The sequence below is a fragment of the Melozone crissalis genome, unplaced genomic scaffold (genome assembly GCF_028551555.1).
Source record: "Melozone crissalis strain CALT ecotype California unplaced genomic scaffold, PUWL_Pcris_2 ptg000066l_1, whole genome shotgun sequence".
Lineage (NCBI taxonomy): Eukaryota > Metazoa > Chordata > Aves > Passeriformes > Passerellidae > Melozone > Melozone crissalis.
The window spans coordinates 4,128,519-4,145,947 of record NW_026535844.1 but is presented as its reverse complement, the minus strand read 5'-3'; the positions used below and the strand labels follow the sequence as shown (position 1 = coordinate 4,145,947).

Genomic DNA, 17,429 nt, shown 5'->3' with positions numbered 1-17,429 from the left:
TCAGTGCCAGCCCAGCTTCCTGTGGGAGAATATCCCTTTATATTTGCTCCAGTGGTTGCTGAAGCAGTGAGAATTGCTTTTGCCCCTCTGTTAGGTGCCATGGTGTCAGCAGAAGATATTGAAGCCTTCCTGCTCGGGGTATTTCAGTGCCAGGCTCTTAGAAGCAGCCACAGCTCTGCGGGTTGAGCTGAGCATGGGGCGGTGACCTGCGCTGTGTCTGATTCCCTTTCCTTCCCTGCCCTGGAACTGGGTGTTGCTTTTAGACACCACTTGTCCTGGTTGCTTCAGAGTGCTTTGGAGAGACTTCATATCTAATTATCCATATTTCTCTGGGGCTGCCCACACTTCACCGTTCACCTCAGCATAGGCCTGGACAGACATTTGTCACGGAGCTACAACAGAATTGGCCTCTGTATCACCTTTAATAATATTAATTTGTGTTCCGAGTTTAGTGATCAAATCCCTTCCCAGTAAATCATTATAGCAATTAGGAGTAAATAAAAATTAATGCATTTCATTCATCTCCCAGATCTACTAATAGTGGTTGAGTAAAACCATACGTCTTTCCCACTTTTCCCACTTATCCCCTCTGTAATCACAAATATTTTTAGCATTTTTACCCCTTCGGTCTAAGATTCAGAGTGGATTGAGAGGCCCCTGTGTCCATCAGGAAATGCCTCCTCTCAATGCAGACCCACCCTGAATGTTCTCATGGGCTGCAGTGTGGAGGGTCCCTGATGTGATGGGAGCTGTGACAGCCCTGCCAATCCATGTCCATCAAGGGGTGGACTTGCTGGTCCTGAGGGTGCTGCTGTCTGTGCTTGCAGTGTCCTTGTGCCCTGCAGCTGGAGCCCTGGTTCCTTACCAGGGGCTGTTTGGGTGGGCTCTCCCCTGCCGAGGAGGGCAATGCCTCTGCCAGGTGCTTGTGGCCGAGCCGTGCCCTGGGTGCTGGGGCCCCCTTGGGCCCTGGGGTTGATCCCTCAGGGGCTGTAGGAACTGTGCCCTGGCCTTTGCCTTCAGCTTGGCCTTTTGCTGCTCCCTTCTTGCATTCACCTGCTGTGCCTTTGTGCCCAAGTGCTGCAGGGCCTTCTTGTGCCCCTCCTGCACCCCCCTCAGTGCCTGTGGGTGCTCATCCTCTGAAAGCTGCTGAGCTTTCTGCAAAATCATTTGTATCTCCAGTAACCCTTATAAAATCCTTAAAACATAATCTCCTTGCTAAAATGTACGATCGACATTTCCCAGGTGTTCCTTGCTCCTCCTCCCTGTGCTCAGGGTGCCCTCCCCAGCCCGTATCCCAGAGCCACTCCCTGTCCTGCCGCAGTGTCCAAAGGCGCCCCCGGCGGGCAGGGCCGGCAGCTCCACGGGGCCGGGCAGCGGCCGGGGCGTCCCGCAGCCTCCTGGGGGCCGGGGGCCGCTGCCGGCCCTGCCCGGGGCTGGTGGGGTCAGGCAGCGCCCGGCGCTGAGCCCCGGCTGCCCCACAGCCCTGGCCCGGGCCCGCAGCTCCCCACAGGCCCCCAGCCCGTGCTCCCGGTGCCGCAGCTCTGCGCCCGGTGCTGCCGCTGCCCCCCACAGAGAAACCCCCTGAAACCCTGACCTCCTTGTTTTCCTCTCCTGGAAACTGGGGATACAAAAGATCTGGATCAGCTGAAAAGTTTTGTGGCTACGACCCTGCTGATAAACATCCCAATCCTCAGTATTTTTCTCTTCCTCCTCTTTTCCATCATCCTTTTCCTTCCCACATAGATTCCTCCTGCAGCTTCTTGCCTTAACCATATTGCTGCACACTCCCCTTCACGCAATCCCTTTGCAGCACACCAACACCATCCATGCCCTGTTGTCTAAATGTGAGGGGAATTTGGGGAGGTGGGAGTGGGGCAGCGCCAAGGTCGAGGCCCCCCCGCGCTGTCCTGGCGGGAGCGGCTGCAGTGGGGACCGAGTGCGGGCGGGAGCGGCCGAGAGCCCAGCGCTGCCCCAGCCCGACCTGCCCCAGTTCCATCCCTGCCCCCGCCGTGGGATGCTGTGGGTTTGGGGGGAAGAGAGAGCCAGCAGTGGGTGCTGGGCCTGGGGCAGGAGGAGAAGGGAAGGAGAAGCAGAATTTAGGAACAAAAGGGTCAAACGATGCATGAGGGAGGAGAAGGTGGGATTGTGCAGGAGAAGGAGGAAGAGGAGTGGGAGAAAGAGCAAGGACGCTGGATGTGGAGGAGGAGCAGAAACAGGAGGCACCACAAGGTTCCACTTCTCCCTGTATCTGCAGCTTCCCTGCCAGCCCCAGTAGCATTCCCCCCCTACCATGCAGCAGGTGACTGGGGATTGGGATCCACGATTTTCCTGGGGGTGAATCTTGGTGTTTCTGAGCTTTGTTGGGCTAATTGTTGGTGCTTTGTTTTTTTGTGGGGGCTGAATCTTTATATTTGGAAGGTGCTTTTGTTGAATCTTGATGTTTGGGAAGTTTTTGATCTGTGTGTTGATGTTTGGAGGACTTTTGTGCTGAATCTTGGTGTTTTGGAGGTTCTTAGAGACACAAGATGCCCAATGACTTAATGAGATGAACTTGGGAAAGGAGGAGCTCCCAGTCCAAGGCACTCTCATTTTGTTCTTTTCCCCAAACCAGGATTTTTCATTCCTAGGGCGTGTGTGAATGGAGCAGGAGGAAAAGCCCTGGAGATTCCGCACGAGGAGGGGCAGCAAGCCCAGCCCAGGGAGCTGTGGGGAGGAAAGAGCCCCCCTGAGCCAGGAAGGCGGCCGGAGATGCAGCCAGAGCTCAGAGCTGGTAGAGGAGCCCCATGGCAGAGAGAAGCCCCACAAGTGCTTGGAATGTGGGAAGGGTTTTAGTCGGAGCTTAGACCTGATCCAGCACCAGGTGATCCACACTGGGGAACGGCCCTACGAGTGTGAGGAGTGTGGGAAGAGCTTCAGCTGGAGCTCCAGCCTGACGCGGCACCAGAGGATCCACACTGGGGAGAGGCGCTTTGAGTGTGAGGAGTGTGGGAAGAGCTTCAGCCAGAGCTCCATCCTTATGCAACACCAGAGGATCCACACTGGGGAAAAGCCCTTTGAATGTGGGGAATGTGGGAAGAGCTTCAGGCAGAGGGGCCACCTGATGCAACACCAGATGATCCACAGCGGGGACCGGCTTATGAGTGTGGGGAATGTGGGATGAGCTTCAGCCAGAAGGGCCACCTGATACAACACCACAGGATCCACACAGGAGGAAAGCCCTATGAGTGTGTGGAATGTGGGAAGAGCTTCAGCCAGAGCTCTGGCCTGAGGAGACATGAGAGGATCCACACTGGGGAAAAGCCCTATGAGTGTGGGGAGTGTGGAAGAGCTTCAGCATGAAATGCCAGCTGACGGAACACCAGAAGATCCACACTGGGGAAAAGCCCCACAAGTGTGGGGAATGTGGGAGGAGCTTCAGAGGAAGCTCGGCCCTGATTTGGCACCGGGTGATCCACACGGGGGAACGGCCCTACACCTGCTTGGAATGTGGGAAGAGCTATGGGTGGCACACTGACCTGAGAAAACACCACCAGCGTGTTCACTCTGGGGAGAAGCCCTACAAGTGTCCCCAGTGTGGGAAGAGGTTTCACAGGAGCTCCGATCTCCTCATACATGAGCGGAGTCACACTGATGAGAGGCCCTTCCGCTGCCCCGACTGCGGGAAGGGCTTCAAGCTAAACTCCCACCTCACCCTGCACCGGCGCATCCACACGGGGGAGAGGCCCTACGAGTGTGGGGAGTGTGGGATGAGATTCTCATCGAGCTCAGTCTTGACCAAACATCAACGGAGGCGCCACTAAGGGAAGCCCTGTGAGTGCCCCGAGTGTGGGAAGAGCTTCGTGTGCTGCTCCAGCTCCATCCCCCATGGGAGGATCCACGTTGGATGATCCCCAGTGACCCCTGTTGGGCAGAGCCCTGGTGATCTGTGGTCCTGGTGATCCAAGTTGGAAGGCATCTGGGTTGGGGGCTCCACATCTTCCTGGTTCCCTGAGGCTACCTAGATAAGCCCAGTGGCAGGAACATCCATCAGGACGCAGACCTATAATGGGAATTCCATGGGGAGAGCAGATTTGTCGACTTTCAACCCCATAAAATCTTTTGCATTCAATTCTATCTTCCTGTGACATCAAGGAGTATTGAATGGTCTTGGAGGTATATTCTGGGTTGACTATTTGGTGGTTGTATCCCCAGTCTGTTCTGTTAATGCTGAAAAAGAAGTTTTGCACCTTCAAGACTTGCCCTGAGAGTGAAGGGGGAGAGAAGAAGCACAGAGTTTGTTTTCAGAAACCGCACTCACTCCTCCACATTCCTGCTCCTGCACTGTGTTGTCTGCGGATGGACAGACAGCGGGACAGAGCTCTCCTTTCCTTTTAGTTAGTTTTAGCTAGCTGAACCAAACAAGTTCTCTGGACTGTGGGGTTTTTCCCCTTTCTTTGGACCTGTTCAAGCCTGCTCTGGCCTGAACACCAGAAGAGCACGGGCAGCTCACACCTGTGGCCCACTGGGCTGGGCCTGGCCTGCGACATTTCCAGCATCGGAGGGATTGATAAGAGACTGAGTGAGCTGAGCCTACAGACCATGGAGGGAATTTGTGAGTTTGTCTCTCTTTTAGAGAGGCAAGAGGTTTTATTGTTTCATATTATTTAGGTTTTATTGTTTAATAAACAGTTTTTTCCACTTTTCTCCAAGGAGGTATTTTATTTTTCCTGAACCAGTTGGGGGAAGGGCTGATTGAATCTGCTGTCTTTAAGGAACCCCTTTGGGGGTTCTCTCCCAAATTTGCCCTGAACCAGGACAAGGTCTTTTCCAACTTCAGAGATTCCACGATTTTGATTTCCTATTGCCCAAGGGTGTCTTCTGTAGCCAAATGGTGAAAAACTGGGGAAAAGACCAAGATTTTAGAGACAGTGGGATAGAAACTCCACCAGAAAAGGTTCTTCCCTTCTACCCAAGCACATGGATCCTCAGCTGGTATGGACAAGGAAATCCTTTTATTTTGGCCATGATTTTGTTTTAATTTCTCTTTATCCCTTTAAAATATCCCATATTGAGGTAAAAATAGACATTGAACTAGGAGTTGGGTGTGGTCAGGGTAGAACACATGGACACATGGAGAGAGACTTGGGGACACATGGATGTTAACAGGGATGGGGCCATTTGTGGGGACATGGGGGGACACGGGCATGGATGGAGATGTGGGGGACAATGACAGGGATGGAAACATGGTGGGGAGACAGCCATGGGTGAGGACATGGTGGGACATGGGCAGTGACATGTGGGGACATGGCCATGGCTGGTGCCATGGGGGGAACTTGCAGGGGATGTGGGGGATGCTGGGTTTGAGGGGGCTGAGGGTTCCTGGGAGGGACTTGGGTCGTGCTGAGGCCTCTGGGGACCCCAGGCTGAGCAGCTCCAGCTGTGCAGGGAGACCCTGGGGGAGGTTCTGGGGCAGCTGCTCAAGGACCCCCTGACCTGGAGCCCCAGCCAGGCATTGGGCTCCTGGAAGGGGATGAACGTCCTTGTCCCCAGGAGGGAAATCCCAGCACCCCCAGGGTGTCAGGGGCAGCTGAGGGGCCACAACAGGGAGGGAAAAAGCCAGAGAGAGCTGTCACACTTATAAGCTACACCCCAAAAGTCCCAAAACTGAGGGATTCCTCCCAGGAAAAAAGCACCAGGAGCTGCCAGAATTGAGGGAAAGGGGAGATGTGACCTTCCAGACTGAGCAGGAGGGGCCTGCATCCCCCAAAACCAAGAACAGTGGTGAGGGCTGGGGCTGGGGGCACTATGGGGAAGGGGTGGAAGAGCAGGGGAAAAGAGGATTCAGAGTGCGAGAGGATGGCACCCCCAAACTGACTTGGGAGGGGTCTTTGGGTTGGAGGAATGATGAGTGAGGGAAGGGAACGGTGGGGATGGAAAAGAAAAAGAGCAGTTCCATGGGGATCCCTTTGTGTCCCCATCATTCGATTCCTGGAGTGATTCCCTGGGGCTCTGGGGGGGAATGGATCCGCACTGGGTGGGTCCCCAAGCCCCCTGCCCATCCCTGGGGGGCTCATGGGGGGGTCCCCTCCACCCAAATGCTGGTGATGCTGCAGCCATGGGGGAGAGGTGGGATCTGGAGTGGATCTGGAAGGGGGAGCAATAGGAAGAGGAGGGAGAGGAGGAGGAGGATGGGGAAAAGGAGGAGCAGGAACAGGAGGAGGAAGAGGAGGAGCCCCAGCAGAACCACACTTTTCCCGCCTGCCTGCTGTCTGCAGCTCCCCTGGCCCTGGCAGCATCGATCCCCCAGATCCCACAGGTGAGCGGGGAGGGGGAACTGACCCCAAATCCACTGGGGGAGCCTCTGGGAGGATTCGTTTGCAGAGTAGGGGATGTTTGGATCTTGCAGGTCCCCAAGGGTGAGACGCAGATTCCCCTTTGGAGACTTGTGGAGGGTTCCTGTGGCAAACTGTCTGTACTGGCTGGGGAGGTGGTACCAGTTTGGGGGGAGACATTGGCATCAGAATGGGGAGAGCAGCAAAGGCCAATTCTGGCAGCCTGGAGGGGTGGGGAAGGCTGGAGATGAGCAGGGTCTGGGCCCATCCGACTGTGAACAGGGCTGTTACTTCTGGAGCTGTACTTGGGCAGCAGGACCAAGGGCTCACCCATTGTTTTTCCCCCAAGCCAGGATTTGTCAATCCCAAACTTTGTCTGGATGGAGCTGGAGGAGGCTGCAAGGAAAAGTAAAATGACCTGGGACACTGAGGCAGGTGAGGAGGAAGTCACTGCCCCTTTCCCCCCCTCCTCTGCTCTGTGTCTCAGCCCAGCATTGCCCCTGGCTGCAGGACAGCCCCACTGCTGACACCATCCTGCCAGGGATGAATTGGTAGGATCCCTTCCCCTTCCCTCTAGCACCGAGGCAAATCCCATCTTCTCCTTGTCCACAGCTCCTTCCTCTTCTCTTTCTGTCCTTCCTTCCTCATTCCTTCCTCTCCTTTTCTTTCCTTACCCCAGGCACTGAGCTGCAGATGGAGACCAGGGAGGACAAATCCCTGTGGTATTCACATTTCTTTGAATAGAGACATAATTCTCTCTCACAGGATTTTTCCTGGGAAGCTGTGGAAAGGCTGAGAAAGCTCAGAAAGGAAGAAAACAATTCTTATCTCACTTGCTGCACCTGTTGTTTGGCACATGTGGAATGTGTTATTGGGACTGTTTACTGAGAGTGATTTGTTAATTGGACTGTGGTGATGGTTGTTAGGACTGATTGACAAATTAGGTCAAAGCTGCGTCGTGACTGTCTGGAAAGGGTCAGAGGTTTTTTTTTAGTATGTAATTTAGCATAGATTTAGTATAGCAATAGTGTAATGTAGTATAATATAGTATAGAATAAAGCATCTGTTCAGCCTTTAAAATCATGGAGTCAGAGCACATATTTCCTTGGATGGGTGAGACAAAGTAGAAATTTAACAGGATAGAAATGCATTTTTGGATTGAGGTGAAAAGTGCTGTTCTGAGCCTGTAACTTGTTTATCTGTGCTTAAGATTCCTTGTTCTCACAAGAGAGGAAAAAAATCAAAGAAAAAATCTTGTGCTCGCAGAATGGCCTCGACCAAGAGAAGGAATTCAAACTCCCAAGATAAGCGGAGGCCCCTTTGTCAGGGCCAAAGGCTGAGGCTGAGGCTGACCAGAGAGCTCTCTGCGCAAAGGGCAAGGACTGATGAAAACTAATTGCAGCTTGTAATGTGAAATCTGTAAAATGAATATGAATGAGACAATATGCATATGTATAAGCAAGGGGGAATTCTCAGGGGTGCGCGTTTCCTTTAGGGAGAACAACAATTTCCACATGCGTCCAGTGCTAAACATACCGGCTTTACAACTTTTTACAAAGTTGTGGAGTTTCCCCTTTTTTTTCCACTAATCATTTTGGCGAGCCAGCCAGAAGATTGTCTGTCCCTGCGGGGGCGGAAGGGAGGACGGACTCCTGGGCGCTCCCTGGGATTTTCCTGGAGGAGCTCTGCTCCATCTGGGCTTGCCTTCTGCAGATACAGACAATGACCTCCTGCTGTGCGGATACACGGTATGTCTGTCAAGGGGCCCCGGGGAGATAGGGCTGCTGATAAGTCACTCAGAGACGTCTGAGTGCACAGTCTCGTCCCTGTGCTTGCAGGCAGCCATCGACCAGGAGCACGGTCGGCGGCAGAGGTTCCCGGTTGATAGCGCGACTGGGAACGGGTTCATTGTTCAATGGAGCGGCCGCTAGCGACTCTGGGGTGAGCCGAGTGAACCCGAAATTTGTGTGCTTGTGGTGTCCAGACATTGTATGGCTAATGCGTTGTGTGGTTAATGTTAGCGTGTTTGTAATCGTGTGAGTGCATGGTGTATAAAACAGACCGAGTGAGTGAATCAGTGTACCCACGGCGTGCGGGGGCAGTTCTACCCATGTCTGAAGCAGCCAGGTGAGGCCTGGAGCGCTGGCTGGGGCAGGCTGTGAGGGCAGGAACACCCCGTGGAGTAGTGGAACAAGTGGAGAAATGTGGGTGAGGACATTTAGTCATTTATTGTGTTTAAAGGTGGTGATGTGTGATTTGTGTAGATCGTGCACATTTTATCCATGGCTAGATGAACTCAGGGGATTCTTCTGCCCCCGCAGTTTGGACATGGTCCCTGGAATTTTACTGTGTCCTGTTATTTTGATTGTGTCCAGAGTGTGTGAGGACCAGAAGAGGCTGATAAGCTGATGTGGGTAGATGCTGAAGTGTTGTATGTTGGGTTGTGTCAAGGAAAGTGGGCATTTTTAAGAGATACCCCTTTCCCAGTGAGTTTGTGTGGTTCCTCCCCCACATTGTGGTAACTTGATTCTCGGTATTGTAGGCTTGTGTTTGTGGAGATTTTAGGATTTTGTTTGCAACAAGTGTAGCATTTTATGTGGAAAAACTGCAGTATGGTGATTTATGTTTAACTGTGATAAAACAAATTAAAGGAATTCCAGGAATTCCCCTCTCACAGCAACCTAAGCCCTGACTCTCGTGAATTTGAGATGCAGGGTGTGTGTGTCTGTGTCTGTGTCTGTGTTTGTGGGCATATCAGAGTTTTTGCTGTAAGAGGCACAGCTTTTTGCAAGGCAGCAAAGTGAGTGTCAGTAGAAACAATGCTTGAATTAGATTGTGCGGGAAGAGAACTAGAAAATAATGCGATTTTGTAAAGCAGAGTTTAGGTGGAAGAGACCAAGACAGGCACTTTATAGATTACGTTATTCTAAGGAAACCAAGGCTACTCAGAGAGCTCTAAGGAATTTAGTAGCAACCGGTCATGAGAAGCAAAGAAGTAACAGGATGTTTGAATTATTAGAAAAGAGAGTTTCAAGTAATTTAAGAAACCCAGCAGAAGTCATTAAAGCTGAGTGAGTTCAGCCTATCTTATACCCCAAGACTTTGAATTAAGGCAAAGTGTTGGGATGGGGTAGAAAGATGGGAGTTAAGAAAATGGAATTTTTAGTAGACACGGGGGCAGCAAACTTAGTGTTAAATAAAGCCTCAATGCCTGTAACAGATGATTATGTTATGGTAAGGGGGCAACTGACCAATCTGAAAAATCATATTTTGCAAACCATCAAAATAGTCATAGTTTTTTGTATATGCCCAACTCTCCAAAGGCCCTGTTGAGTAGGGACTTGTTGGAGCAGCTGGAAGCAAAGATCACATTTAAAGATGGAGAGATTATTTTAGACGTAAAGGATCAAGAATATGGAGATATATTGAGCTTAATTTTAACAATTAGTGAAACTGAAATTGAAAATAAGGATGAAATTAACAAGAAAAGAATGGATCCAATGTTTCCTGGGGTATGGGCCTCTAACAGGGAGGGAGGGCAGAGAATGCACCTTTCCTTAACCAAGTTAAGGAAAACAACGGGCTAGGGTCAGGCAGTACAACTTGTGGCAAACCCATACACCCTACTAACATGTTTGGCACCTGAGCTACCCTAGTTTACTGTTTTAGATCTGAAAGAGGCCTTCTTTTGCCTCCCTATTCATGAAGCCAACCAGAAAATTTTTGCATTCAAATGAGAAAACCCTAAAAGCAGGCGCAACACCCAGCTCACATAGATTGTGAAGGTCTCAAGGCCTTCAAGGCTTCAAAATTCCCCTGCTCTGTTTGGAGAACAACTTGCAAAAGACCTAGAGTCCCAGGAAGCTCCACAAGAAGAAGGAAGGCTATTACAGTACGTGGATAATCTCTTGATATCCACTCAGACAAGGGAAGCATGTGTGGCCTGGACCGTGAGCCTTTTGAATTTCCTAGGGCTCCAAGGATACAGAGTATCAATGAAAAAAAAAGGCAGAGGCAGTGAAACAGAAAATAATCTACCTGGGGTATGAGGTCAGTGCTGGGCAACAGACTCTGTAGTCACTAACCTTGTGAACCCAGCTTCTTTTCTCAGTGGGATCAAGGAGAAGCAGCACACCACGATTGCCTGGAGACCATTGAAGCTACTTACTCCAGATGCCCGGACTTGAAGGACACTCCTTTGGATGGTGCAGAGACCTGGTTCACTGATGGGAGTAGCCATGTTGCCAATGGAAAGCGACGTGCTGGATATGCAGTCACTACCTGCAGAGAGGTAATAGAATCTGGACCCTTACCAACAGGCACCTCTGCACAAAAGACCAAAATAATTGCACTGATTCTTTTTCCTTTTGGCTTGGAAATGACAAAAGGAAAGAAAATAAACATCTATACAGACTCGAGGTATGTATTTGGAGTTGTGCATGCACATGGAGCCACCTGGAGAGGGGGGACTGCTGACCTCACAGAACATCAAACATGCACAAGAGATGATTGGGATAGTTGGGCTGCTGGAAGCAGTTCAGCTGCCTGAAAAGGCAGCAATTATGCATATTAGGGCACACCAGAGAGTGAACTCAGAATTGGAAGAAGGAAATGAGCTGGCGGATAGAGAGGCAAAGGAAGCAGCAAAAGGTGAGGTAACTACTGAAGGAGCTCTGATTCCAGGTGGACAAACTTCCCTTGAAGGTAAGCCAGAATACAATAAGAAAGATAGAAAACTAATCAGAGATCAAAAAGGGACATACAACCAACAAGGGTGGGCTACCATTGAAGGGAAGCTGGTAATCCCTTCCCATTTCTTGTAGTCACTAGTAAGGGAGGAGCACCAGAAAACACACCGGGGAATGGATACCCTGAACACCTACTTGATTGAAAGAATCGTTGCCAGGAATTTATATGCCACTATTATTCAAGTGGCAGTGTGATCTTTGCCTCCAGACTAACCCCAAAAATACTCCCAGACCAAAACTTGGTCAGACTGGGAGGGGCAATGGGCCTGGACAGCAGTGGCAAATTGACTTTTCCATCAGAAGGCAGAAGCTGTTGTCCCTTCCTGGAATGATTTTTGCTTGGAAGTGACTATCTGCAGCACAAACCCACCATCCACTATTGACTTTCACAGGACAATGACATTCTTACAGAGATACTCTCAAGTTGCCTTGTGTGCTTTTGGCTGTTTTTCTTTCTCTCTGGATGAAAACATCAGCCCAGCGTCTGATGCTGGCCAATGCTGCGGGTGCTGCCCGTCTGGCTGTGGCCAGCAGCTCGTGCCCAAACACAAGCGGGTGCCTTCTGGGCAAGGGAATGGACTGGCACGAGCAGCCATTTTCCCTGGTGAACCTGGGAGGCACCTGGGCAAGTGCAGAAGATTGGGATGACCCTGGCATTAGAGAACGTGTGGTGTGTCTCTGATGATGCTGCCAGCACTGCGAAGGAGCAGCCAAGACAAGCACTGGAAGCAGACACATCCTGCCATTTTCTGCTTGCGAGAGTCTGTCCGAATTTTCTGTCATCTGCCTCATGATCGTCATTGGGGGACCACTGAAGAGAAGACCCCCTTGTCTTAAATCTATGGCTCCAAGGGAGAAAGTCATGTGCCTGAGACCTGAGAACGTTGCTAAGGCATTGTTTTCACAGCTGTTGTTTGCTGTGTGCTACACTGAGCCCAATGAGAAGAAGGGAGCACTGTGCCCTTTTTGCAACAACAGCCTTGGGAGCTGTCCCACCTCTTGGCCTGGCTGGACTTCTCCTGAGTTTCAGGTGGTCTCCCCACAGAAGACCCTCACCTGTTTCACAACCACCGTGACAGACAGACTGAGATGGAAGGAGCCTCTCCATCAAGGACTGAGACATGGAACCCCCATGTGAAAAGGCCCCTCTGCTCCTTCCAAGGACTGCGACTGAAACCCCCAGCCCGGGGCAGGTGTGTGGGGGAGGCAAGCTGACCAAAGCGAGATGTTTGCCTGCAGGTTGTGACCGCTGGACCAAGAAGACAATGGCTCTCAGTTACTGCCGAGAGCATGGGCTACCTGTTACATCTATTCCTTATTGTATCTGTTTCCCCCCCTCACAATTTCCAATAGAGTTATCATAATAAAAACCTCTGAGTTAGCGAGAGACTTTGAGATCTCCCCGACGTAACAGGCGGATCCTCGACTGGACTGGACCAAAGGACTTCGTCTCTACGTTTGGTAGCTCTATCCCCTCTCTCTTTCTCTCTCTCTCTCTTTTGTCTCTCTCTTCCCCCATCTTTTTCTCTCCCTTAATCCCTCTAGCGCATTTTGCTGTGCTCATTCAATAAAGGTGCATTTGTTTCGATTATCATTGCAAACCCCCTTGTACCGTGTCGGTTCTTTTTGCACCCTGAGATCAAATCCACGAACCATCACGAAACCCGTCCGTGATGACGGATCGTAACACTCCCCGAGGACCCCTCCCCAAATTCCCCCCATAGCCCCCCCAGCACCCCCAGACCCCGCTAAAATACCCTCAAGATCCCCCCAGACCCTCAAGACCCCTCCCCAAATTCCCCTCATGACCCCTCCAGGACCCCTCACCTGTCCCTGAGCCTCCTCAGCAGCTCCCGGAGCGCCCCCGTCCTCTCCCAGCGCCTCCCCCGCTCTCTCCAGCGCCTCCCGCAGGACCCGCCCGAGCCCGGGGCGGCTCCCGGGGGTTCCCTGAGGGGGTCCCGGGGGGCGGGGGGGGGGAGGGAGCGCCCGCTCCATGCCTGGCCCCGGGGTGAGGGGGCGCTGCTTCAGGGTCGGCTCTGATTGGCTGGAGCGGCGCAGGGAGGGTGGGAGTTGCTGATGGGGAGACGCCCGGTGATTGGTTGGTTTCGTGGAGGGCACGGTGATTGACATGGGGGCGGGAGCAGTGCGCGGTGATTGTCTGCATAGGGGCAAACAAGGCGGGAGTTGCCGAGGGGAGACGAGCGGTGATTGGTTGGTTCAGTTCAAGAGAGGCGGGAGTAGCTGAGGGGTGGCGCACGGTGAATGGTTGGTTCGCCGCGTGAGAGGCGGGCGGTGGGGAGGCGTGCGGTGATTGGCTGGATCGGGCGCACAGGGAGGCCGGTGTTCCTGAGGGGAGGCCCGCGGTGATTGGATGGTTTGGGGCGGGGCGCGCTGTTATTGGCTGGGAAAAGTCCGGGATTTTTAAGGGACATTCCCGGTTCTTTGGAGAAAAACTCAGATTTTTAAGGAAAAATTTCCGATTTTTGAAGGAGAAACATTCCCGGATTTTTTGACCCCACATGACCCCAAATAACGTAAATAACACCCAAATACTCGAAATAAACCCCAAAGAATGCCCAAAAAAATCCCAAATACCTGAAATTCCCCAAATAACCCCAAACAAATCCAAATAACCCCAAAAAAACGAAGAAAACCAAATTGAACCCACAAACCCCCAAATGATTTCAAGTACACCGAAAAAAATCCCATATACACCAACATAACTCCCAAGAACCCCAAATAATTCCAAATAAGCCCAAATGAACCCAAACAAACCCAAATACTTCCAAATAAACAAAATAACTCCAAATAACACCAAATAAACAGAAATAAACCAAATAAAATCCAAGAAAAACCCCAAGGAGTCCATAAATAACCCCAAACAAACCCTAAATAAACCCAAATAAACCACAAGAAACCCCAGTTCCTCCCGTCCCCACCCTAAAACAGATCCCGACCAATCAGAACGCGCGGCACTGATGACGATCCACTTGCTGGGCACAAACTCAGAGCACTGGCCCCTCTCAGCGATTTTCAGCCAATCAGCGCCCGGCCCGACTCTGACTCATCACTTGCCAGCCACACACCAAGGCCTCTCACTGGGGGAAATACTCAGAGACCGCGCGGGGTAATTTCCAGCCAATCAAAGCGTGTCTCGCTGATGACTCATCAGTTGCCAGCAGCAGAATTTGGGGAGGGGGGGAAGGTGACCCTGGGGATGGGCTGGGGACCCCAAATTAATCCAAAATGGGGTCGGGACCCCAAAAAGGAGCATGAGGGGCCTGGAGCCCCCAAAACCAAACACAGAGGAGGGGACTGGGGGAACGATCGGACAGGAGAGAGCGGGGAAAAGAGACTCGGGACCCCAAAATGGAGCTGGGAGGGGAATGGGACCCCCAAATTGAGGTGGGAGGGGAATGGGACCCCCAAACCGGATGAAGCCAATTTTGTTCCTGGAATATGTAAAGTAGTTTATGGATATGCAAAAAGTCGATAAATAGGCAACAGGCTGATGTAAGGGGAGAGAGGACCTTCGAGCAAAGGTTGTTATGGCCACCAAGATCCCCAGTTATTTTTGGGGACACCCCTTAATTAATCTGGTTTTAATTACATCAGCCTGTTGCATATTCATAGACCCTCATGCATATCCATAAACTAATCTAGATATTTCTGGAACTATTTCACATGGCCCAGCCTTGGGGGTGTCTCCCCATTTCAGGAGCCTCCACTGAAATGGAAAATGAAAAACCCCTCTCTTTGATAAAATGATGATGATTATGACTATTATTATATTAATTAATTTTGAAATTAAGGGTTCTCAGGCAAAGATGCGGGAGCAGAAATAACAGTTCTTTATTACGAAAAATTAAAAATACAAATGCAGTAGTACAAACAAAAAAAAACAGTGACACAGTCAGAATCCTCTAGGAATCCAGTGAAAAAGGTTGATCCTCTGGGAATCCAGTGGGCAAATATTTATCCTCAGGGAATCCAGCGGGAAAAGATGGACAATCTGGGAATCCAGTGGAAAAAAGGTTGATCCTTTGGGAATCGAGCGGGAAAAGCTTGATCCTCTAGAAATCCAGTGAAGAATGAGGGTGACCCTTTGGAATCCAGTGGGAAAAGGGCTGATCCTTTGGGAATCCGTTTCTTATGCCCCAAAGACAGGGCAAAGGCAGAGCCGTGGAGTATTTATATGGTATCCCAAGGGTGGAATTGGGGTTGGGGTCAGGGGAGGAGTTCTTAGCAACACAAGAAGAGTGAGATCAAATTCCTGCCTCTTAGCAACAGCAGCACTCCACACAGAACGTGTCCCCAAAACCTAAATTCCCTCTAAAACAACTGAGAAATTATGCAACGTCAGATATATTCGATCAATTTCCTTCATTTAATCCAGTTTTGGGTGTTTTTAAAGGATGAAGGTGAAGCAGAGGAAAATTAAGGCCAAACCAAAAGGCGAAGCAGCCAGGTGTGTTCTCAACATGGATCACAGGGAATGTGAGTGACCAGGGCTGTGCCCAAAGTGCCTCCTCCAGCAGGGGATGGAGCTGGAGCAGCACACGAAGCTCTGCCCGCACTCGGGGCACTCGCACGGCTTCCCTTAGTGGTGCCTCCGTTGGTGTTGGGTCAAGTTAGAGCTCCTGGAGAAGCTCTTCCCACACTGGGGACACTCGTAGGGCCTCTCCCCAGTGTGGATGCGCCGGTGGGTGACAAGGGTGGAGTTGCGCTTGAATCCCTTCCCGCAGTCGGGACAGCGGAAGGGCCTCTCCTGTGTGTGTGAATCCGATAGTGCCGGAGGAGATGGGAGCTGTTCTGAAACCTCTTCCTGCATTTATCACACTCGTAGGGCCTCTCCCCAGTGTGGATGCACCGGTGGGTGATGAGGTGGGAGTTTTGCCTGAATCCCTTCCCGCAGTTGGGGCATTGGAAGGGCCTCTCCTCTCTGTGACTCAGATAGTGCCGGAGGAGATGGGAGCTGGTCTGAAACCTCTTCCCACACTTGGAAAACTCGTAGGGCCTCTCCCCAGTGTGGGTCCTCTGGTGCGTGACCAGGCTGGAGCTCCGGCTGAAGCTCTTCCCACACTCAGAACACTTGTACGGCCTTTCTCCAGTGTGGATCCTCTGGTGTTTCATCAGGCAGGAGCTCTCTCTGAAGCTCTTCCCACACTCTCCACACTCGTAGGGCTTCTCCCCAGCATGGATCCTCTGGTGCACAATCAGGTGGGAGCTCTGGCTGAAGCTCTTCCCACACTCCCCACACTCGTAGGGCCGTTCCCCAGTGTGGATGCTCTGGTGCACAATCAGGTCAGAGCTCCGCCTGAAGCTCTTCCCACACTCCACGCATGTGTGGGGCTTCTCCCCATCATGGAGCTGCTCATGGAGCACCAGCTCCGAGCTCTGGCTCCGTCTCCGGCCGCCTTCCCGGCCCAGGCTGGCTCTTTCCCCCTCAGATTCCCGCCAGCTGCGTTTGCAGCTCCTCCTCATGCAGCATCTCCGGGGCTTTTCCTCCCCATTGGCTTCCTGCACCGTGGAGCCGCTCAAAACGGCCTCTTCCACCAGGTTCTGCCGCGGGCATTTGTCCTCCCTGCTCGTCATGCTCAGCTCCTGCTCTGGGGGAGGAAGGACAAGGACAGGATGGGATTTGCCTCCGTGCCACAGGCAAGGGCAAGGAGATCCCCCAGGGCTGAGCTGCAGCCGGGGCCGTGCTGGGCTGGGAGATGGAGCAGCACAGAGGGGAAAGGGGCACTGACTTCCTCCTCACCTGCCTCAGTGTCCCGGGGCATCTTCCTCTTCCTCGCAGCCTCCCTGGGGTTGGCAATGGGAAATCCTGGTTTGGGGAAAACAAGGGATGAGCGCATTTGTAGGAGCATTGCGGGGTAGGACGGTCGGGACAGACGGAGACGAGAGATCTCTGCAGCCAGGTCGTGGAACTTGCAGTTTATTGCAAAGGGCCTGGGTGCAGGGCCCTGCTTGGAGCTGCCAGGCACAGCTCGGAGCAGGCCCGAGAGAAGAGAGGGATAGAGAGGATGAGAGGGTAAGAGAGTAAGAGGAGAAGAGCGTAAGAGAGTAAGGTTCCTGTTACAATACAATAAATTTTCTTCTGCATTGAATATTCTATTTCTCACTAACCAATCTAGTACCAGATGCAAATCCTACAGCATTTACATAGAGCCTGTAAAAATCATTACATCACCATACTGTGTTACATTTTGCACCCTAAAAACTCCTCTTTGGACCCTTTCTATTGAGCTAGTGGGGTCTGCTCTGACCCTTGGATCTGTCTGCAAGCAGAGGGAATTGTTTCATCAAAAGGGGATTACCTTCAGTTGGGCCACACCATTGTTTTCCAGTTGTTCACTAACTGAGGTAT

At 51.8% G+C, this 17,429-nt stretch overlaps 2 pseudogenes; one reads left to right on the top strand and one right to left on the bottom strand.

Moving 5' to 3' along the window:
* LOC128945487 (zinc finger protein 850-like) overlaps positions 1–15,991 on the bottom strand; it is a 162,240-nt pseudogene extending 146,249 nt beyond the window's left edge.
* On the top strand, positions 2,347–4,196 carry LOC128945497 (zinc finger protein 135-like; annotated as a pseudogene).
* Positions 15,992–17,429: the final 1,438 nt, after the last annotated feature.